A 17,982-nucleotide genomic window follows, 5' to 3' on the forward strand; every position below is an offset into this window, starting at 1 on the left:
GACTAGGGAATGGGGGATTGGGGAGAGTTGGGAAGTATTGAGGAAATAGGGGAATATTTACAAGCGGATATGGATGGATGCAAATCCCATATCCGCAACAATATATTCCGCCAATTACCATGTTCCTCGGTCCTCACTGGTCTTGAAGGAACTCTCGCTCTTTTTGCGGCACTTTATGTTCTTTCAAGCAGTTACAGTTTGACACCATGTCAGAACATTTACATTTGCTAAGATCAAACAGATTGTTAGATTTGTCGAGAAAGTCTGTGAGTCGTTGTTTGTAGGTGGCTTGATCCTTTCTTCCCTTGTAGACTTTTAGGATTGAAATGTACTTGTCATGGAAAGATCTGAATTTTTCTATCGCTTGCGCGTGCGATACCATTGGAAGAGAGGCCGTTTCCCATACCTCTTGAATTTCATAGCACAGTTTGTGAGATATGTCACCAAATGAAGGGTATTTGCCATTCTCCGTCCTAAGCTGTTGCCGAGATTGAAGGTATCCTTTCATGACATCAGCGTACGTTCGGAGAACGTTAGTTTGGATGTTTCGTGGAGCTCCAAATATCACGCATGTAACTTGATCTCTTGTGACCGCCATCGTTCTGAAAACAAACAAAAACAACTTATTACAGGCTTAACTTAGGGTTCCCCAGACAGACAGACAGACAGCACAAACAACACGAACTCACTCACACGAATTGAAGGGGGGTGGCAGGAGTGCAGCAATCGCCCAAGTGCAGCAAATCGTCTCATCTGGCATAAATAGTCCCAGCCAGTGCTAATATAAACGGGGTGCGTATCACTACGCAGCTCACCAAACCACCTCCGTCGGTGACGCTCCTCAGCCCTGGTTGGCTGGCTGAGGGCTTTGTGGCCACGCCTTTGATGACGCGGTGGTGGGCCACACCCTCTTCTGGCGCCCCGCCCCCCTTCTTCTCCAAGTCACCTCGTGGTCAATGGCGGATCAAAGCATGTATCACGAAATGCGATACATGTTGAAATGCGATAATATGCCAAAATTTCAATCAGATTGAGGGCGATGAAGGAGTGGTCAGAAATAATTATAATTTTGCAGGATTGTTTCTATGGTCATTTGGCACATTTCCCATATACTAGCTTATAAAACATTTTTAAAATGATATTTTTACTCCACCCTACTAGATATGTCCCCCCTATTGCGTTGAGCAGCTACTCTAACAGATTCACACCCACAACTACCCGAGTATTTCCGGAATTTCAAACTACACACATAGCCGGTGGGCACTTTCTTATATTTACAAGCACGGAACTTAAACTTTATTTACAATTCTATGACCCAGGACCTGTACTTTAGGAAGAAATTGGAGGAGAGAAACAAAACACACTCATAAATGGCACTTGCTGCTTGCATCTTGCATCTTCTGTGTGCGGCTAACAAAACCGGCTGGCCCTGACTGGCATACAGGCCATATGAAGCATCAAGGCCATCTAATCTTCCACATCTTCACTCCTAGCACACAATAGCACACAATTGCGTTTTATTTTTCATTGCCAAGCAGGGCCACTCCCACGTGGTCCAACTGCGTGGCATCAGTGCCACTCAACAAGTGGTCCGAAGGAGCAAGATGATTTTGCAGCAAGATGCTGCACAGCAGAGGTGCAAGCCACAAGGCTTGTGGTCCATGAGTGTGACAAGGGTGCAGCAAAAGACATGGCAGCAAGGTGCTGCACAATTCGGCTGCCCAGGTGCGACACGGGTGCAGAATGGATGCTGCACAGGTGCGATGGTGCTGCATGGTTCGGCCTCCAAAATGGTCCTGGGGTGGGGTGGGAAGACGAAGCACAACAAGCAAAACGGAAAGGACACAGTGGCACACAAAAAACAAGGTGACCAGGCACCACCATGCCTGGTGTGGCGCGAGGGACGCGGTAGAGCGAGCAGAGCAAATTCGTCCCTAACCGTCCGTACCCCCCACCGTCGGCTACACTACCCGAGACCCCCTTGTATTTACAATCCGTCTCTACGTCTTGTCTCCCATATCCCCCTCTAAGCCAAATCCGTCTCCAAATCCCTCCCAGGAAGGAAGGGATGGAACAAAACAATGTCTCATGATGTCATGATGCATCTCACTACTCAACAGTTCACAGAGCCTCGGCGTGGAGCTCGTCCTACTTGGTGAATGGCTGTGGATGGTGCAAAGGGATTTCTCATCCTGACTACTCTAATAACATTTACTCATTTAAACTACCCGGGGTCGTACCCTGCCAATCAGCCTATTTAAACTATGTGGTTCTAAGAACCTGAATTCTGATTGCCCACACTGTGGTGCCCTCGGAATTTGGGTCTCACCCCCACAAATTTTCACACTGTCCCCTCGCACAATTTCGGGGCTGGGTCGTGTGGCTCCACCAGCAGGTCTACCTACCTGCGCACCTCTGCCACTGAAGCCGCTTCCCGAGCTTGCCTGCTCCTGCGACTACCTAACTGGGGAAGGCCCTTCCTGGCACTTACCCCCTCTATGCCCACCTTGGCATCGGGCAACCCGGGTCCTCTCCTGGGATCCTCGGGCCCCACTCACAACTACGACTAACCGGCTCCCAGAGCATATCTGCGGCCTCACCTGGCCGACAAACTACCAGTGGCGGAGTGCCTCAATAACTATACGCACCAATTAAGCCACACACCCAGCCATTCCACAGTCTCATGCACCCTACAAAGCACTTCTTTCCACTACCCGCACCACAGGTGTCAATATCCATGCAATTTACCTATGCCCTCTACCTGGCTTTACACTACCCCCCCGTCCCCCCCGGGCTTTCATGAATGGGGTTCACTCCCCTCATTCACTCCTTTGCACCATGCATTCCACCCCAAGCATTTCACACCTTTTATCTTGCACACCATGCAATTCAATTCACACTACACTTCGACACAATTCCATTTGTTCTCAACACAATTCCTCAAACACACAGCATCATCTACCTAACTAATTTCCCTTTAAACCTTTAAACTCCATTTAAATCCCTTTAAACGAAGCACTCCCTTTTCTTTATCAACCACCTAAACTCTCTACGTTCCCTCTATAGTTCAGGTGTCACTACTTAAATCTCAGTCTCTACTGTCTTCTAAATCCCTAACAATTATCCTAGCCCTCCCTCGGCTAGCTTCGGTGCCCAATGGAGGCAACCATTGCTGGCCCCTCCATGGGCCTAACACTGCCATCCCCCTAAACTAGTGCTCATGGGCCCCCCTGTGTGAGGAATGGTGACACGACCATTCCCCCACGTGGGGTACACTACTCTCCAGTCCTCTACACTGTGATCCCCCCATTCATGGAGGTACGTTGTCACAGCTCGGCCTTGAAGGGCCGAGCGATCCATGCGGGTGGTTGGTCGCCTGTATAGAGTGTCCGTCCGGCATTTTTGATCCACGGGGCGAGGGATTGATGGGCCTAGGTGCCGGGCTCCATCCATGCACGGGGCCCTCCCACGCACGATGACCCAACCGGCCATGGTCCGAGCACCTCACCTGACAAGGTGCATGGCTCCGAAAATCAAAATATCCCCTTGAACCCGGCCGATCGGCCTTGCCGCCATATGGCACCAACCATACAGTGCCGGGGCCGGAGGCACGAATCGTGCACGCCGGTCCTTGGGAGACCGACGCAGCACCGATCCCCTCTGGTCCCTGCAGCACACAACTCCCCGGGGGCTCGCGTAAGCTACCCGTCCCATTTCGCACTACCCCGGTCGGTGTCGATGCTTGAGCCGTGTCCTCACACCTCGCGACCCACTCCACACTCGCACACCCAGGCACTCATGCGCCTCCCACACACTCCGGTGTCGCACAACCAGGCGCACATGTGCCACCAACACCCTCCGTTCTCGCACACTCTGGTGCACACTCTTTCTCTGCACACTCTGGTGCACACTTTGTTTCACACTCGGCCATCGCACACTCCGGTGCACACTCTTTTTCACACTCGGCCATCGCACACTCCGGTGCACACTCTTCCGTTACACACTCCGTAACACACTCTCGCTCAACGCACTCCCTCTCATACTCCGCACCACCCTCAGTCGTACACCGCAAAATGGGCCCTCCGCGAACGCCTGGGTCTCGCCTCTCTCCCAAGCGCGCCGAGCACCCGTTCGCGCCAAACACATTCGCACCATTTTTACTCACCTCGGGGCCCTCCTTCTCCGCCAGTACCTGCAAACTTTTTATTTGGTCAGCAAGCATGGAATCACGGTGCAAAGACAGACTTTGTGCGTGTTCCATTTCTTTCTCCCGTGATTTATTCCTCGTCTCTTCAACCCCCGTCTTTTTAACCCCAATTGTTTCTTCTAACATGACAATTGTCGGCGCCCCCAAAATTTTCTTTTCCAACTCGACGATCGTCGGTTTTTCTACAATTTCCTCTCGTGTCGCTACTCCCATAGCCCCAGTCAACTTGGCTGTCCTTCGCTCAAGCTCGCTCCCCACGCGTTCTCCACACCGTGTCACCTCGTCGCGTACCACCACGACCATCCCGCTCAACCTGCGCCCAATGTCCTCCCCTGCCTTCTTCATATCCCTCTTTGACACTGCCCTCATCTTTTCCATGTCACACCTGGATTCTTTTATTTCGTCCCTCATTTCTTTCATGTTGTCCATTTGGGTGTCCATTTTGCACCCCCGTGTATCCAATGCTTCCTTCAATTCACACTTCATTTCTTTCATTTCCCTGGTGGCTTTGTCACTCATTTCTTTCATGTATGCCATCATTTGCGCCACAGGTAGTGGCATGTCCAAACCCGCTGGCACCGCGGGCTCGGCCCCCGCCGCCACGTGCGAGGCGCCGCCATTTTCCTCGCCAGCTGCCGCACCCTCATCAACTTCCTCCACTACCAACTGTCCCTGTTGGTCCTGGGCCATTAATTCTTCCTCGTCTATTACTCCCACCGGCATTTGACCAACTTGGCCAGCCATCGTACTAATTTAATTTTGATTTCACAAACTAAATTTCGTCCACTCGTAATTTTCAGCATGTGAAGCGCACTCTAGGTCCAATTATCCCACTCCTCGACACCAATTTGTTGCGGATCTCTCGAAGCCCGTCGACGAACAGAGGGGGGGGGGGGTTAAACCCCTTTTCCCCCTCGGGTCTTCGAGTCCACGAAGCCGAGTCGCCGCTCCCATAGCGAGCATGGGAAAGTGTATCGCGTCGACTCCACACGTACCTTCGGTACCCACGCTGCCACGAAAACGGGGACTGGACCTCGCACAAGCCACGCTAATCGAATACGCCCAAGCGGTGTACGTATCACGTGACTCGTGCCATTACTTTTATTGAACCCGATTTGAGCGGTTTTTTTTCGTGCGATGCTCGGCCAATAGATGGAAAGGACGGGAACGGTCAGATAGAAGAAAGAACACAGGTTTATTTACAATGTACAATGATCCAGATAAAGGGAAGGGACACAGAGCAGGCTTAATCAGTCTTAACTTATCACCCAGACACGGGCCCACTCACTCACGCAGGGAAAAGGAGGAAGGACAGTTCCCGCTCAAAACGTGTCCTGGCGTCGTTCACTCCGGACAGCTCGCCGGGCGTGGCCCTCCGATGTTCACGGCACGTGTGCTGGGAGCGCAGGCAAGGAGATCGCGTGTCTGTGGCTCGGAATGGATCATCTCCACAAACGCGATTAACACAGCCGCAGAGCGCAGGGCACAGGGAGAGTTGGTGTACAGAGGGGAGGCTTATAACAAGCAAGGGACTTCACTCGTGCTGCGACAATGTCTCTTTCTCACTGCTCAATCGCTATGAACCAACCACGAACCAACTCTCTCCCGGGGCGACTGACTCAGCTCCGATTCTGACGTGGGGGGCTCGGGGCAGGGTTTTATATGGCCCCTCCCCAGCCTTACCCGAATGTTCCAAGCCCCTCCTGTCGCTGCCATTGTGAGCGACTCCCCTTGAGCTCCAATTGGCTGCTCGCTGCTTACCGGCCACTCCCTGCAGCTCCTCCCTTCGGCCTTGCCAGACTTGTTCCATGCCTAGCACGTGGCATTTCAGCTCATTTCACTTCTCCCACCCCTCCCCCCCCCCCCTTCCCACGCAGCCTCCCCCCAAGCCCTCTCCCTCCAACACATTCCCGATGTCCCTCACAAATGTTGTGTTTATGTGCTTCCCCTTCTCTCCCCATCTTGTCTACCGCTCCCCTTTTTATATACTTTGGTTGTTTGTCTGTTTGATTTGTTTGTGTCGTAAATGTTAGCTCTTTCACGAGCCTCGATTATGTATACAAAAAAAAAAGAACAAAAAAAGGACACCTAACTCACTGGCCTGCTCAACGCAAACTAACACAGGAAAGGAGACTATGCTTACATTTACTAAAAAATAACTGAACTAAAGCGAGGCTACATGTTGTGGTGCGACTACCTACGAGGGTGGGGGGGGGGGGGGCGGTCATCCTTTATTCACAAAACCGCAACAATGTGTTCGGTATACACACCTACACCCAGCACCATTCCGACCCAATCGGTTCCCCAAAGAAGAGGGATAATATCATAGATTCTCTGGAGTCTAGAATGTTAGGAGGGAAACCGTCGAGAAACATGAATCGTGGCGAGGTTTGTGATCATACATAGATCTACAGGATGGATACGTGGTTAATGTACAGGTCTAAAAGGAGAAAGACTGATTATACTGTTCCACAAGCGATCAATATCTGCCACTATAGAAGGTCAGAGGAATTATTTCTGTTGTCATTGGTTTTTTTTTTAGAGGCTTTTTTTAGAACGTTGGTTAGATTTATACAGGTTATGTGCTTATCATAGATTATAGATTTTTAGTAAACTCTTGTTTTATATAACTCTGGGCCTATATGTAAGAAAAATCACATGATACACATCCATTATCACAACAACAGTGATTCTTACACATGTACACTACACGATTTGCACAAAGAAAAAATGTTGAATTGCTTTACATCTTTCTGGGTCAGGGGACATTTCGACCAACACTGTCAACGTAGCATGCGTGCGAACCAGCCTCATTCAGGAAGAAATTATTTCAATAACAAAGCCAAGGGGCACAGAAGGGGAGATCAGCACATACAGTCGTGGCAAAAATTTGGCACATTTGCACTTTTTTCAAATAATGCACTATTTCTTCCTGAAAATTGTTGAAATAAAAAATATATTTTGGTATCAACATATGTATTTCTTTGGTTTGCAGTGGAACAAAACAAAAATAGCAGAAAAAAATACCAAATCTTAGCTTATTCCACACAGAAATCCTAAAATGGGCCGGACAATATTATTGGTACCTTTAAAAGAAGTTGTTAGAAATAATTAGATTTCAAGCAGGTGATTCTCCTTTACTTTGGAATTGAACTCACCTGTGGCGAGTTGCAGGTACCTGCAACATAAAAAAAAAAATCACTCATTCAACCAGTTTGAATAGAGAAAAGGAGTCGTTCTGCTGTTTTGTCACTGTGTGTACCGCAATGAGCATGGAGAAAAGAAAGAAAACCAGAGAATTGTCTGAGGAGGGCAGACACAAGATTGTAGCCAAGCATGGACAATCTCAAGGCTACAAGTCCATCTCCAGAGTCCTTGATGTTTCTGTGTTCACCGTACGCAATGTTATCAGGAAGTTAAAGGCCCATGGCACTGTAGCCAACCTCACTGGACGTGGCCGCAAGAGAAAACTTGATCGAAGATTGCAGCGAAGGATTGTTCAAATGGTGGAGAAAGCACCTCGATCAACTGCCAAACAGATTCTAGCTGACCTTCAGACACAAGCAACGACAGTTTCAACTTGGACCATCCGTCACCAACTCGATGAAAGGGGGTTCTATGGTAGGAGACCCAGGAGGACCCCACTGCTGAGAAAGCCCGACTGTAGTTTTCCAAAACACACCTGAAAAAGCCAAAATCCTTCTGGGAGAATGTCCTGTGGACAGATGATACAAAATTAAGGCTTTTTGGTGAAGCACATCATCTCTATGTTTAAAGAAAACAAAATGAAGCCTTCAAAGAAAAGAACACCTTCCCCACAGTCAAACATGGAAGAGGTTAAGTGATGTTTTGGGGTTGCTGTGCTGCCTCTGGCACTGGGTGCCTTGAATGTGTGCATGGAATCGTAAAATCAGGAGATTACCAAGGCATTTTGGAGCGCAATGTTCACCCCGTGTGTCAGAAAGATGGGTCTCTGTCGAAGGTCATGTGCTTGCAGCAGGACAATGACCCTACACACACTTCAAAAAGCACCCAGGAATCGTCCGAGACAAAACGCTGGACTGTTCTGAAGTGGCCAACAATGAGTCTAGATCTAAATCACATTGAACACCTGTGGGGAGATATGAAAACAGCAGTTGGGAGAAGGCACCCTTGAAATCTGGGAGAACTGGAGCAGTTTGCACAAGAAGAATGGGCCAAACTGCCAGTAGAGAGGTTTGGAAAGCTCATTCATGGCTATAGGAAGCGTTTGACTGCAGTTATTTTGTCCAAAGGGCGTGCTAACAAATATTAAATCAAGGGTGTCAATAATTTTGTCAATGCCATGTCTTTATTTTCTGATTTAAAATGATATATTAAGTTCTGAATCAAAAACAAAGGTTCTGTAATATTAACAGTGAAATATAGAATTGTGCAACCAAATACTTTTGTGGGTGCAAATGGGCGAGGGTGCATATATTTTTGGCCACGACTGTATAACCGAAAAACACGATCCGTCCGTTAAGCTGTGAAGCTGTGGGGCCATCTGTGAAAGCGTCCATGAAGCGTGGGATTATATCTATCTATAATTCCAGTAATCTCTGTACGTTTGTACGTTTGTACGTTTGTCTGTCTGTGACCGCTGTTTCTCGACAACCACGGGTCCGATATACTTTTAACTTGCCAGGTATATTGCTGGGGACCCGAGGATGTGCCTTTTCAAGGTTTCATATTAATCGGACAATTACTTACCGAGCTATGTCCAAAAAACGATTCAACCAATCAGAGAGCAGCGAGCTATCGCGTGTGCCGAACGTGGCGGACACACTCTGCCTCGGATGGCACATTTGAGAGCGTATTCATTTATTTCACGTTTGCAAACTATGTTGGCGTTAAACTATGTTTTAAAACTAATAAAACCGAATTTGCGATTCATTCGCTTTCCTGCGCGTTTGTGCACGCGATGGCGATTTCTTTACCAAACTCCGGAAGCCGTTCGCTTTGGACCAAACCATTGCATGTAAATAGAGGGGGGGGATTGTCACCACTCGCAAGCCGTTCGCTTTGGACCAAACCATTTCATGTAAATAGAGGGGGGGGATATAATTTTAGATATAGATATAGTACGGGCAATGCCCTAGTGTGTATTAATTAAGGAAGGTTTGAAAGTCAGTTTCATCCTGCCTATTAATTACGTACACCTATTAATTACATACTGTTGGAATATACCTTTCACCCCTTTAGACTGCTGAGAACCCTTGGACCTTTGAAGACCCTTAAATACCCAAAAGATCCAGAATACCCCAAATTTCCTTGAAGATCCAAAATACCACGAAGACCCAAAATACGCATCAAGTCCATCAAGACCCCAAAGACCCAAAATACCATTAAAGACCCAGAAGACCAAAAATACCTCGAGGACCCAAAATATGCCCAAGGACACTTAAAGATCCCGAAGACCCAAAAGGCACTTAAAAACCCCGAAGACCATTAATAACTACGAAGACCCAAAATACCCCTAAGATCCTGAAGACCCTTTAGACGTATTAGACCAACTTGGACCCTTGACCATTTTGAGCTTCAGACCACTTGGAGCTTTTTAGATTACAAATACGTTACAAGTAAATGATATCACCATCACCAATATTACAAATAAATTTGAACAAAGGAAATGTTTGTATTATGATTGGTGGAAATCATGACAACACAGCAACTCAAGTTCACTCAGGTCATTATCCTCAGTTAAAACAAGCCCGTGCCTCTGTAGCGACGTGGGGTGAGGCGAGCCTAGCGAGCCGATCCACGTGAGTGTGTAATAAAGCTCCTGCGTATTTATAACGTTGTACATCAAATCGAACTCTTGGAGGGAATTTTGACGCTGTCTGGCATGCAAGAACTGCTGCCAACCCAAAAGGCCCTTGATGATCCCGGACAGATTGCCTGAGCTTTCGAGGTTGCTGTGGCTTCATGTTTAAACCATCATACGTTTGCCATGTCCCAGTCATCACCCCTGGGCTGTGCTCCAAGCTGCTTTTGCACGTTTCACTTGCCTCCATAACAGAAGCTTGTGTTTTACTACTTGCTTGAGCAGCACACTCCGTTTTCTGACCCCAGCAAATGTATGTCTCGGTCAAGTGGTATAGGTACTTCGTTACACCTTAGATCAACCTCTTTGCCCAGACACAACTCTGCCTGTTTGGTTAATGTACTCCTGCCTTGTATATACCTTGTGATTGAGTATACTTTGTGCAGATAGATTAACTAGGCCAGACTCGACAAAAATTAAAGGAAACAAAGGAATTTTTTGTTTCCTTTTCTTTTCTAGTTTTATCGAAAATTTCACGACTCTTTATAGCTTAATAACTTAAACTTCAATCGTCTCTTTGGGTATATTTCCTAACAATTTTTCCAACATAAATGTGCAAAGGACAATGAAATGATGTTATACCCGGAATTCAAGCCTTAAACTACTGCGTCATTAAATAAGGTACAGAAAATTGCTTTCTTGCTTACGTAGAGTTTATCAATGTGTAATTGAGGAATGACACTGGGGTTATTATCCTGTACAATTCAGATGAATTCTTTCATTTGACTCCTTAGTTTTCATATCATTCATATCGAGATTTTGTGAAGGCCGCAGCCTTGAGAATTCCACTAGCCTCTCTGTTTTCCACATTATAGTCTTCTTCCACATAGTCATAGCATTATAGCCAGCTATTCTGTTATAGTATCAACAACAACAACAACAACAAAAAATATATATACATACATACATATATCTATATATATATAAAACACAGTTTGTGTGTGTGTATGTGTGTGTGTGTGTGTGTGTGTGTGTGTGTGTGTGTGTGTGTAATGTTACCGATAGACTCCTAAACGGAGAGGCTCACGTACTTGATATTTGGCACAGACATGGCCATTGAGCCTGGGACGAACATGGCCGACCTAAAAATTGATTTCATAATATTTTTAAACCATATTTTTACCTCAGCGCATTTCAGCGAGGACTTCATGCACGGAATCTGACCGGTCGCAGAGCAGCGCGCTGATTCGCTCAGAGCGATCACGTGATGTTCCTTGCCGCCATTAACTCAGTTACGCGTTCGCGCGTATTTCAGAGCGAAAAGCAATTGCGTTTTTTCACATTTCAGCGACGAACATTGCCATTCACACCACAGAGGTTTTTTTCCCTTTCATCTTTAGATCCATATTTTTTGCCATAACGTAGCGCATTATGGCTCTCTCGAGCTCGAGTTAGCCAATCACCTGGGAGCATGAGGCCACGTTGGCCACGCCCATGACAGGACGCAGAATTGCAATCGATTGCTCAGAGCGATCACGTAATGTTCCTTGCCGCGCGATTGCGTTTTTTCACATTTCAGCGACGAACATTGCCATTCACAGCACATAGGTTTTTTTTTTCTTTCATCTTCAGATCCATATTTTTAGCCATAACGTAGCGCATTATGGCTCTCTCGAGCTCGAGTTAGCCAATCACCTGGGGGCATGAGGCCACGTTGGCCACGCCCATGACACGACGCAGAGTAGCAATCGTGCGTTTGCGTCGTTTCTTACCACGTGTAAACGTGGTATTTTGTCTACGAGTATTTTGAATTTGGTATTTTGAATTTGTCTACGAGTGAGTGACTGGAAGACTGACTGTGATAAAGGCAATGGCACCGAAGAAAAGAAATTTGTCACGTTCAACCTCCCGAGCAAGGAAAATCGCTGATCAGAGACTCCATGAAGCCGATGAAGGTACTTTTCACCATCGACAAGCCAATCAAGAACGTGTCTCTAGATTCAGAAAGCGAGAGACAGAAGATGAGACAGAGGCACGTCTAAACGCCAATCAACAATGTCTGGCGAGGGCCAGACAGCGAGAGACAGAAGATGAGACAGAGGCACCTCTAAACGCCAATCAACAATGTCTGGCGAGGGCCAGACAGCGAGAGACAGAAGATGAGACAGAGGCACGTCTGAACGCTAATCAACAACGTGGCGAGGGCCAGACAGCGAGACACAGAAGATGAGACAGAGGCACGTCTAAACGCCAATCAACAAAGTGTAGCGAGGGCCAGACAGCAGGAGACAGAAGAACAGCGCCAAAAACGACTCAACAACTGGCAACCATCAGGCAGACGGCAGCCGGCCATTGCATGGGAGAAGGCTGCATTCAGTTACAATCCGAACACTGACTACTCCTCAAACGTTGATATTGGCTCCATGTCGTTCACCTGTCAGTTTTGCCATGCCTTGAAATGGAAGGGAGAAACACCAGGAATGTGTTGCAGGGGAGGCAATGTCCTTTTGCCTTCTCTCCAATCTCCACCGGAACCTTTGAAAGAACTACTTCAATCAACTACGACTCAATCCAGACACTTCCTGAAGGAAATCCGTAATTACAACTCTTCATTCCAAATGACTTCGTTTGGAGCAGATCGCGTCGTCACTGAGCAAGGATTCATGCCTACATTCAAGGTGCAAGGCCAGGTACACCACCGCATTGGCTCTATCCACCCTGAACCAGGTGAGCAACCGAAATTTTTTACAAATCTATTTTATGGGTGCCAACCGAGAAGAAGCTGCCCGACCCCCCTCCCCCGGACCCCCTCCCCCCTCTCCCCTCTCACTCCCACGACCCCCTCCCCCCTCTCCTCCCCATCCCCCCCTCCTCTCCCTTCCCCCCTCCCTCCCCCTCCCCCCTCCCCTCCCTCCCTCCCCCTCCCCCCTCCCCTCCCTCCCTCCCCCCAATTCCCTCCCCCCCCATTCCCTCCCCCTCCCATCCCCCCTCCCACTCCCCCCTCCCCTCCCCCCCTCCTGCCCTCCCCCCTCCCATTCCTCCCCCTCCCCCCTCCCATCCCTCCCCCCCCACCCTCCCCCCTCTCCTCCCCTCCCCTCCCCCTCCCCCTCTCACCCCTCTCTCCCCTCCCCCCTCTCCTCGCCTCCCCCCTCTCCTCCCCTCCCCCCCATTCCCCTCCCCTCCCCTTCCCCCTCCCCTCCCCTCCCCCGCCCGGCAATGCCGGATACTTTCTGCTAGTAATATTATATATATAGTATATATAATATAATATAATATAATATAATATATATATTCATATATTATAATATTGTTACGGTTTCGCCGCCCTTCCTGCCCTTACCAAGGGGAGATTAAGCCCCTTGTTCTTTTTGGGCCGGCGCAACCGGGAGACTTGAAGCGCCCCTCCCGGGCAAACGCAAGGTAGGGTTTCGGGACAATTCTCACACGTACTTAAATACCTGCAACCGCTGCGGAAGCGGGGAATCAAGCCTCGCACGAGCCACGTGTAATTTGAGTACAGCGAGAGGATTGCGTACCACGTGGTTCCGTGCAGTTTTCTAGTATTGGAACCCGATTAGAGCGGTTCTATTCGTACCATGCTTAGTCAATGATGGAAAAGACGAGACGGTCGAATAAAGGAAGAACACAGGTTTAATTACTATTATGAACAAGTCGGTAGAAAGCAGAGACACAGAGCAGTCTTATTCAGTCTTATGTTAACCCCAGATACGGGCCCGATCACACTCACAGGGGAAATGAAGGTAGGATGATGTTCACTCGCTGCTTTGGTCGTCCAGGTACGGCTTCGCCCGGCATGGCTCTCCACCGTCACAGCATGTCCTGCGATGAAGGAAAGCAGGTGGTGGGAGGGATCCTTGCAGCGCGTCTCTCGAACAAAGGGCAGAGCAGGCAGGTGGGAGGGAAATGTACGCGGCTCTCACCAGGCTTGGCGGTTTTCCACAGCGCGTTTAATTACCAGCACGCTATCACTCGCGTAACCCAATGGAGGCTCTGCCTCAAGCTCAACCATGCGCTTCATTTGTATGAGTGCTTATAGCTTGGTTCATGCGCGTCTCCTCTCAGAAACTCAACTCTCACAAGCGCCTCTCCCACCAGAACTCACAGAACTCCGAACTTGTTCAAGCACCTCCCTCCACAGAACTGCGCGAGCTCAAAACCCAGCTCATAACTTGTTCACATTGTCAAGCACCCCTCCCATAACTGCGGTGGGGGCTTCGCGCAACGGGTTATATTGCCAACCCCCCTTAACCCTTTCAAATGTCTAACCACACCTTCTGACGCAGTTGCCGCAGCCACTCCCTTCGAGCCCTGATTGGCGGTTCGCTCTTACCGTCTGCTTCTCCTCCGCCCTCCTTCGATCTTGCCTCGATTTGCCAGGCCTGCCTCGTGTAATTTGCGCCAAAAAGCCAAAGGCGGCATAAGGTGGCATTAGTCCTTGAGCCAGACCAAAAGTAATGCTCCGGCGGGGGGGAGTAATTCTCATTATGATTTTCCATTAGACCAATGTCTCAAGTGTCAGAAAAGGTGTGATGGACATCTGAGAACGGTAGCTTAGTGCCCGGATGGACGCCATCTTTGAAACCACCCAGCTCGAAAATGCCATTTGGTGGGGTACATTGTTGCACGTGTATCTGGACTTCTATACTAGCTATCGATGTGCGGTTGACGACTAAATATACGTCCGATGTGTACCGTCTAAATAAAAAATAATATGAAGCATTTTGTTTTAGATTAATTATTATAAAAATCAATTATCGAAAAAAAAATCATATATTTTTCAATATTTTATTATTAGACTTGTACTTTTTTTAGTGAAACAACACTGGTATGATTTTCCAAATTATGCATTTTGCTACACCGTTTATCTGTCTATAAAAATAACTCAAAAACTAAAACATATCATCCACCACGAGTTTACAACAAATAAATGTAAAGAGGCATAAAATGACTTAGGCCGCCGCTGGCATTATCTATTCTGACGATAACGCAAGTTAGGAATGTCGTACGGAGAGGATTTTAACACCATACGATATCTAATAAGCAGGCGGAAATTGTTACATCGGAAATCTGCACTTTGGTGGCCATCTTGGATTTCAAAATGGCCGCCAAATATATTAATTATTCATTACTAGAGTTTGGAAAGACGTATGGAGCTGATTTTAACACCATACGATGTATATTCCTAATAAGCAAGCGGAGGTATCATTGAACATGTCATGTTTTAGTCAAATAACACCGGTATGATCTTCCAAATTATACATTTTGCTAAACCGTTTATCTGTCTATAAAGATTTTCAGGCAATTTGGCCTGCATTATAATAGAGAACAACATATACTATACAATATACAGTGCACACAAAGTTAATCATCAGAGTCGCCATCAGAGTCATTGGCATCCTGAGCCACGATAGCATCATCCTGCACCATGTTGGAGCATCCCTGCAGCTTACACACAACAGTGCACTTCAACCCATTCAGTATGCAGGAGCAATCTGACGGTCGACACGTCCTTCTGCATGTGCATGAGATGAGATTCAAGACGACATCTGGAGCTGGTAGACCCGCCATCCATCGGATTGTGAGCGAACCGCCATCATCGAGTTCCCAACCATGTCCTGCTGATGGTGTTGGGACGTCTGGTAGGTTTTCAAGCCTGCGTCGCCAGATAGCCGCCTGATAGTTGGCCCTAAGCGTATGCTGCATCAAGGAGTCTTCACAAGGCGGCAATTGTCCAGATTCGATCTGGCCCTTCTTTGCACAGAACATGTGATAACGGAGCGAATTAACACCGACGATCTTCGTGTTCTTGGCGTACAGCTGACACGTGAAGGCCTGAATGCTATTGAAGACGTCTGTTGGTACATTCCACGAAGATCCCAGATCTGTGAATGCTTGAAGATACAGCTCATTCGCTTGCACAAGCTTCAAAGCCTTTATCTTTCCTTGGCTAGCCAGAGCACTCACAGTGTCACACCCGCTCCATGCATGAAGCCCTGGCAATGCACTGCAAACTCCAGACCCCAATACCGCAGCCAACTTTCCAATGTCGATCATTCTGACTCGAACCTTTGTTCCTCGTCTGATGAAGAGCTGACTATCGATGGTTCTGCTGAGATGAAGACTGATGATCAGAACGTCGGTGTCATCTGCCACTAAGATGATCGTCTTGTAGTGGGTAGCGGCGTGCTTTGCGTGGAGAAACATACGCGTGTCTGCTTCCTCGTGGCTACATTCGAGTGCTTGCACCAACTTCCACCTATCGCGGGTCAGTACCAGACATTTTTCACCACAGGTGACATACAGTGTTCTGTTGCCTAGCTTTTCGCGATTTGTTTCATGTTTCCACGACTCCGCCAGAAACACAACCAGTTTCTCCTTTGTCTGGCTGCAAGCAAGGAGACGCCGCCAGTTCATGATTTTGTGTGCGGGTCTGATCTCGCTGAAACTGATGCCTTCATTTGAACCGCGGTTCACACGCTCAGCTGCTTTGATGGATTCTTCTGTGTATGTGTCAAAGACAACATCGATGCGCTCACTGCCTTGACCAGCGTGAAGCGCTGCAGCAAGGATGCGGTCAGATAGTTCTTCGAACGTGTCGTTCTCGCCATGCATCTTTTGTATGAGAGCCATCGCATCAATTATTGTTGCACTTCGCTTGTCAACGTTCTCGGCTGGTTCCACAAGACCTTCCATGTGTTTCGCAAGTGCAGCTTTGTTCGTTTTTTTCATTGACCCATCAACGTTTGCCAAAGACCATGGTAACGGCCCTAGTGGGTGACAAAGGACAAGTTGCATGTCGAGGTTCCTTGTCTTGGCGATGAGTATCATGGTGGCAAACAGTTGTCTGTCAGCTCTCAGGACGATCTCCTTGTTTGTGCCCTTCACAACTTTCTGCTTGATCTTACCAAAGGTCTTCAAGTTTAGCTTGTTCAATGTGTCATGAAAGCCTGTTCCCTCTTCAAGACGTTTCTGGAAGCTTTGATACGCCGCTTCCCCCTTTTGCAGGGTGTTGAGTAGGTCATTAGAAACGTCCTCCCTCGCAGCCGCTCCGGTAGATATACTGAGAAGACATGACGGATCATCGGCGAATGGATTGGTCCAGTCATTTTCCAGTAGATCACAGATAGCTGTGACGCCAGACTCATCACGTTTGATGCGAGAAGTAGACAAGTCAGGGTGCTTGGCGTGAGATGTGTCGCTGCCATTCACAAGGATAGTTTCTCGTAGTTGCCTCAGTGCAGTAGCCCGATTTTCTGCAGTTAGATAGTATCGTGACACAGCCCCTTGTCGAAGACTAAAACCTCGTGTTCCTCCAGCTGTTTGCGTATCTTTGTTTACTGTTTCTTCTGTTGTCTGATCAACAGCGATTCTGGCAAATGGATTCCCTGGTCTAAGCTGTACGGAGAAGTAGCCTTGATTGAAATGCCTGTACACCTCGGGGCATGTTTCGTGGAGTTGCGTCATCTGTGCATAGTACACTGGTAGATATCTAGCATAGTTCACCTTGTTCATTGCGAAACACCAAGGGATCACTCTTCTGACACAAGCCAAGTGAAGCATCCAGTCGCCTTCTCTATCCGCACGAATCAACCCCAGCAGGGTCTCTACCATATCAATATACATCATCCAGAAGCGAGCCAGGTCTCCATGTTTGGTTCGCAGAAAATGTAGGTATTTCGCGAACATGTCAAAGCTCTGTACACATGAATCATCATCGAGAGCAGCAGCGAGAGTCTCGTGGCAAACATCCTCCTTGATGCTGCGAATTTTGAGGTCAGTGCTTCGAATCTGGGGTTCCTTGTCAGGATGATTGCTTTCTATCCACACCTGGAAGCCCTTCCAAATGATGCGCATTAGTGCCTCGTACATCAACTTGTGGAGTCGCACAGCACGGTTGTATTGCTTGCCTTCCAGAACCCTGTTGATGGAACCTTCAGCGATTACTCCTGACTCAACAGCTACATCCCGA

The sequence above is a fragment of the Myxine glutinosa genome, chromosome 9 (assembly GCF_964187855.1).
Source record: "Myxine glutinosa chromosome 9, kmMyxGlut1.1, whole genome shotgun sequence".
In the NCBI taxonomy this organism is placed as follows: domain Eukaryota; kingdom Metazoa; phylum Chordata; class Myxini; order Myxiniformes; family Myxinidae; genus Myxine; species Myxine glutinosa.